Source organism: Dermochelys coriacea, chromosome 9 (genome assembly GCF_009764565.3).
Source record: "Dermochelys coriacea isolate rDerCor1 chromosome 9, rDerCor1.pri.v4, whole genome shotgun sequence".
Taxonomy (NCBI): domain Eukaryota; kingdom Metazoa; phylum Chordata; order Testudines; family Dermochelyidae; genus Dermochelys; species Dermochelys coriacea.
Window position 1 is genome coordinate 78,908,655 of NC_050076.1, and position 6,522 is coordinate 78,915,176.

Consider the following 6,522-nt stretch of genomic DNA (forward strand, 5'->3'; position numbering starts at 1 on the left):
ATTTTTTTCCATGGCTCATCTGTAAGTCACCTGCAATTTTTTGACAATCATCCCGTGTTTCAAGTAGGGCCTTAAGCATGGTCTATTGGCTGGAAGCTGAGAGCCGCTGAATTTCATTCCCAGCTGTAACGTGGGCTCCCTGTGACTCTGGACAAGTTGCTGCTGATCTGTGCCTCAGTTTCCCATCTCTAAAATAGAGATTATATGGTATTGTGCTTGTCTCCCTTCGGGCTGGCTAGACCCAGAATGACTGCTGAAAAAAATCTGCATGCTGTGCAGTGAGAAGCTACTGCATGCACTAACCAAGCTTCTCTCTCCCCACCTGAGCTTTGTACAAAGTTGTTTCCCTATCTGGAGCTGTTCATTGAGAAGCATGCCCCTGGCAGGGGTTGGGCAGGAAAGCCCCAGAAAGTGTGCATGCTTGTGAGAGCTCCTTTCTGTATAAAGTTTTGTGATGATGGATTGAAATTGAAAAGGGGGTCCTGCTAGATTCCGCCCTTTAGAAATGGGCTGTGAGGAGTAATGAACTCCTGTCCTTTGAAAGGCACCGAGTCTGTGTGGGCTGTACTTGTGCTGGGCTTGCTCAACTCTTATTTTTATGTGCAATACAAATGTGAAAAGAGGGTTCCTCCGGAGATAAAAGCAAGGGTGAAAGTAACTTGCCGGTACTCTGGAGTCCTGAGGAAACGGGCTGGGAGCTCAACCAGAAGAGGCGTGGCCTCTGTCAGAAGAGGCTGGGCCTTTAAATCCCCAGGCCCTTTAAATCAGGATTTAAAGGCCCAGGGCTAGGGCTGTGGTAGCAGCAGCTGGGAGCCTGGGGCCTTTTAAATCAGACCCTGAGCTCCCAGCTGCAGAGGTAGCTGGAAGCCCTGGGGCTCGGGGGCAATTTAAAGGGCCCAGGGCTCTAGCAGCCACTACCGCAGCAGAACCCCAGGCTCTTTAAATTGCCGACAGAGCCCTGGGGCTCCAGCTGCCACTACCCTCTAGGGCCCTTTAAATCGTCCCTGGAGCCCTGCTGCCGGAGCCCTGGGATAGTGGCAGTGGGGCTCTGGCGGCTATTTAAAGGGCCTGGAGTGGTAGAGGCAGTGGGAGCACCGGATCCTTTAAATAGCCACCAGAGTCCCGCTGCCGCTCCCCCAGGACTCCGGCAGGCTCTGGGGGCTATTTAAAGGGTCTGGGGCTCCTGCTGCCTCTACCGCCCCAGGCCCTTTAAATCGCCACCTGAGCCCTGCCGCTGCTACCCCAAGGCTCTGGTGGCAATTTAAAGGGCCCCAGGTTCCAGCAACTGCTGCGACCCCCCCCAGACCCTTTAAATTGCCGCCTGGGGAAGCCGGTCTGCCCTGGTACGGCGCACTGGCTCTTGCCGGCAGGGGTGGCAGGTTTGTAGAAATTTTGTTGGTGCCCAGAACCTACCCTTGCCCAAACTCTGCCCCCCCAACTCCCCCAGCCCCCACCTGCCCGAGATTCTGGAAGGGAGTTTGGGTGGGGGAGGAGGTCTGGGGTGCAGGCCCTGGTCTGGGGCAGGGGATTGGGGTGCAGGATGTAGGCTCTGGGAGGGGATGCAGGTCCTGGGAGGGAGTTTGAGGATGGGAGGGGTGAGAGCTGTGGGGTGAGGCTGGGGATGAGAGGTTTGGAGTGTGGGAGGGGGCTCAGGGCTGAGGCAGAGGGTTAGGGTGTGTGGGGGGGATGAGGGCTCTGGCTGGAGTTGGAGATGAGGGGTTTGGGGTGTTGGAGAGGCTCCGGGCTAGGACAGAGGGTTGGGTTGTGGGGGGATGAGGGCTTTGGCTGGGGATATGGGGTCTGGGGTGGGGCAGGTCTCGGGTGCAGGCCCCGGGACTGGAGCCAGAGAGGAGGACTCCCCCCCATCCCTCTCCCTGTGGGCAGCAGCGAGCTGTGGGGTAGGGCCCCCCTCTCTCCCCTGGCAGCACACTGACCCCCACCACTGTCACTGCACGTGCTCCTAGGGCCCCTCTCAGGTCCAGGAATCTCCCTTGCCTCCCCTGTGGTGGGTGCCGTAGCGGTGGTGGGGGCTGCCTCTCACTGTAGCCTCACTGGAGGTGGGGGATGGGTCTGCCTTTTGCCCAGCATGAGGCAGGAGCCGTGACGGCAGGCAGGGGGGCTGCTGTACTGCTGGAGGGTCCTGCTGGAAAATGAAAGGGTCTGTGGGGGAAGGGCAGGGTAAGGGCAGCCTGCCCTGGCAGTAGTATATGGGGGGCACTAGGACCCTGCGGTGGCAGTTGATGCAGGGAGGCGGCAGCATAGAGCTGCAGGGGAGAGAGAGAGGGATGCTCTGTTGGGACCCAGGGAGGCACGTGGGGGCAGCAAGGGGGGGACCAGGGGAGAGACCCAGTCCCGAACATTGATGGAGCCGGGCCCCTGGGCCCTCAATATTGCTGGAGCTACGAGCCCATATAACTCGCCTCTGCTGCTTGCCCATGACGGGGTATACAGGCTTACTTCCACCTCTGGATAAAAGGACAGTTCAGGCTCCCCTTCATCTGATGGGCTGCCAGTGCAGAGCTTATGAGCTCCTGCCCTCTGTTCTTCTTTCTTTTTCTTACATGAGATTGCTTCAATCGTCTTCTCATCTCACTTCATAGTACTCCAGGGTGGGTTTCTCTGTAACAGACTCTTTGGACTCAAAAAAAACAGGAACTGGATTGGTAGAAGATGTAGAGCAAGGTTGAGATGCATTGCTTAGCCTGCACAATAGGTATTTTGTACTTGATCTGACTCGAATACACTCCTACTCAGGGCAGAAGTGCATTGTGGGCTATAACTGGGACTAATCTCAGGCTTTCCTCTCTCTGGGTGCAATGGAAGTTTCCATCCCTTGGAGTTTACTCCTGGAGGACACCACCCAGTTTCTCTGGCTTGCCTGGTGTTGATTTATTCTAATCTCTAGCTCTGATGTATTTAATAAATGTTTCATGCAAGAGTGAACCTGGAATTCACTCGGAGTGCACAACTGGGGCTCGGCCAATTAGTCAATTATTTTAGAATAAGTAATAAAAAAAGAATTAAAATCTTACTTGAAGTGGGGAGGGGCTGATCTGGCTAATGCATCAGTGAACAGCCTCTTTCCTCTGGGAACCACTGGGGTCAGAGTGAAATGAAATTCATGGTAATAAAGGTTGGTCTAGAGCATGCAACTGCCGCGCACTTGTGATCTGTTCAGAAGTGTGAGACTCCAATGGTAAGAAGTGTTGTGCGTCAGGACTGAGAGGCTCTGCTGCGTTGCAGGAAAGTCCGGGGCAGAGTTGCTCAACTTATTTTATTTATTTATTTATTTTTTAAACTCCAGCTTGAACAACTCACCTCTCAGTAGAAGTCTGGATTCTAGCTTGTTTCTTGTTGACTGCTGCAGAAAAAGGCAGAAGCTGAACGTTGGTGGGGGTTCTAACATCTAAAGCCTACAACGTAGGCAGTTGCTGCTCCTTTCTGTGTCTCTCTACCTCTTCTTGCAGCCCTGCCACTTTAAAGGCTGCTGTTCAAGTGATGCTGGGGAATAGGCAGTTTAGGTGCTGTACTCATCTCCTTTCTCTGATCCTAGCCTCAAAGGAGCTGCTCTTCTTCCTAATCCCTGCAGAGCTGGGAACAAGCTGTACCTGGAGGAGTGAGGCTGATGGAGGAAATGGCAGAGGGGGGTGGTGTGTGTGCATGTGCTGCAGAGCACGAGTGTCTTGGATGTTGAAGACTGCTGTGGCAGCAGGGCCTGGCTGAGGTTATTGTATATGTCCTGTGATCCGCACCACCTTCCCAGGTAGACACACAAAGAGCTGCTTTCTCAGTGTGATCGGAGGCCGAAGCAGCTGATGAGGGAAAGGCTGTTGTGGAAAGCAAGGCCTGGTTGGGTTAAAGTTTCAGGAAGTAGTTTGGAGGTGCTAAGAGCTGAAGGTGGCTGGAATTTCCCCTTCAGCTGTGTTTTGTTTTTAAACTTCTATTATTCTTATTTTGTATAAACTCAGGAGACATGTCCTGATCGTGTGTGCACCAGTGCATGTGCATCCAGAACAAAATGCTCTTAGATAGGACTCTTCCCCTCTTCTGTTCTCCACCTTTAGCAGTTTGTCGTCTATAACTAATTGCTGAAATAATTGGGGCAGCTACAACCTGTCAGGATAATTTTGCTGGGCCAGAGGTCAATGGAGAGCCCATCGTACAGCTGTGCCTTTCAAGCTCTGCGTTCTTGTGCAGCAGCTCAGAGTGATCTAATCATTAAATGAGTCTCTCTCCCTGTGCATATGCCCTATCCCACCGTTAGTGTGAAAGCTCAGGGTACTGGCTCTCACTCCAAGGCTGGTTGTGTGCCCTTTCTTCTCCTGTAGCTTCATCTTACAGTCAATGGGCCTGGGTTCATTGAAGGAAGATGTCTCAGTGCAATATATTATATGAGGGTAAGGGACATTGGAAATGGTTATGGGGCCCCTGAAGGAAGGAAGAAAGCCAGCCCAGACCTCTAGCTCAAACTGGTCTCTAAGTGGGAATGCTAGTGTAATGCTGACAGACCTCTGACAGCGAGCAGGATCGAACCTGGGATCTCTGGAGCTTGGTGCCTGAGCTTCCACCACATTAGTTAAAAGCCAACTGCCTGTTACCTAAGGCTGTAGAGCAGACTCATTTTATCTCTCTCTCTAAGTGGTCTCGGTGCCACTAGACGGGACAAAACACCACACCCAGGAGGTATGTTGGTTACACTAGCTCATTAGATGTTCTCTAATCTCCTCTCATTTGTGTATGAAATGTGTGAGAATAGCCTTTTCTAGAGTGGTGGGTTGCTGTCAGGCAAAGGCTAGTAGGGAAAGGATAAAAATCCTTGCAAGGCTTTCAGAGAGGAGCTGTTTCCCCTCTGCTAATGGTCTTAGTCCAGGGGGAGACACTCCTATGTATGTGAGCTGATTGGCCATATATGGGTCTTTCCCCTTTCTTCTTGATGGGCTTGAGAAGGGAGAACTCTGTGCCTCGGCTTTAGGGCAGTTATTTCAAAGTTCCCATGAGAAGTAAAATCTGTGTAAGTTCCCTGGTGCCTGATGCCTCACAACATTAAGGGTGGCTGGGGTCTGGCAAGTGTAACTTTTATTACTACTGTGGCATTGGGGCCAGTATTTCACCCCAGTAGCTTACAGGTGGGGAGCAATGTGCTCAGAACTTTCCTGCCAGTGAAGAATGTATAGACTTGCCGCTCCCTCCTTGTGTTGGTGCAGGCTCTTCCCTCCCTGAGACGGGCTTATTGGCTGATCAGGAACTGGACTGAGCTGCATTTCTTCCTCTGTCAGCTTGAGTAGGGACTGTGCTGGGGACAGAACTCCCAAAAAGAGGCCCTTAGATGTTAGTTTTCAGCAGCTTGTGATGGGAGGCAGACCCTTGTTTCAGTGGGGTGACTCTAACAGCCAGTATTGTGGCTCAGCTCCTCTTGGAGAGAATGCTGTTAAATTATCACTTACATTGCACTTCTAAGCTTTGTCTATGCATTGGTTGGGAACAGGAAAACTAATTCTCCTTTGTGACTGGAGCTGCTTCACTAACAGCTCCTTGGTGTAGGGCTGTTCTGGGTGTTTATGATTAACTTGCTTTTTGGAGAAAAATTCTTTCTGGAAGGAGAGGAGAATGAGAAATAAACTTTCCTATATTTCAACTGGAACTTCAGAGCTCTGTTCATATAGCCTTTTCTGTCCCTAGCCTCTTGAGGCAGCTTCTTGTTGCTCTGCCAGTTTCATAACATCTGGGAGAGGCACAGAAATCTTCCCAAACCAACTGCCTTTGCCCTGTTTTGGAGGAGAAGCTATTCTGAAGGTGAGCAGCCTTATGTTCATCAGGGCCTGTGTGCACCCTAGGCTCCGCTGCCCTGACAAGAAGTCAATCAGTCAGTGATAGCTAGATTGAATTTCAGTCATCAGTAACTGGCTTAAAGGGTGTGGGGAGGAGATGGATCCATTTCATGTGATTCAGAACCATAAAATATGCTTCTAACTAATCTGTGGAAATGATTTTGCTCTACCCTAGTCTTCCCTCTCCCCTCCCTTCTATTTAACACTTGTTGCCTCAGTTTCAGTTTAGATTGTAAACTCTTCAGGGCAGGGACCTCATCTTTGGTTTGTGTTTGTACAGCCTTCAAGGCTAAGTGCAAGTCTGAAACATAGGAAGCCTGGATTCCATTCTGGGACTGCTATAGACTTGCTGTTTGCCCTTGGGCAAATCTTTTCCTTTCTCTTTGCCCCTCTTTGCCACATTTATAATATGGGATAGCACCAGCTTGCTTCCCGTGGGAGTTGTGAGGGTTAATTCATGTTTTTAAAGTAATTTGAGTGTTTTGGAGAAAAGGGTAGCCAAGTAAAATATGAACAAGCTGCAATTTTAGATCGCTAACACTGAACAGAGCAGCTCCCCTTAATTGCTATTAGTAATCTCCAACCTCCCCTCTCCATTTATGCAAGTATGTCCTCTCTTCACATGATTGTATCCACTCTGTTCCCAAGATGCATCCTGTTCACATGCCCCACATGTTTTGTGACTGGCAGGAAA

General features: G+C 51.0%; 1 protein-coding gene across 1 annotated transcript in view; it reads left to right on the plus strand.

Moving 5' to 3' along the window:
* Window positions 1–6,522, plus strand: part of EFNB1 (ephrin B1) — a 130,060-nt gene that overhangs the window by 18,618 nt on the left and 104,920 nt on the right. The window lies entirely within an intron of this gene.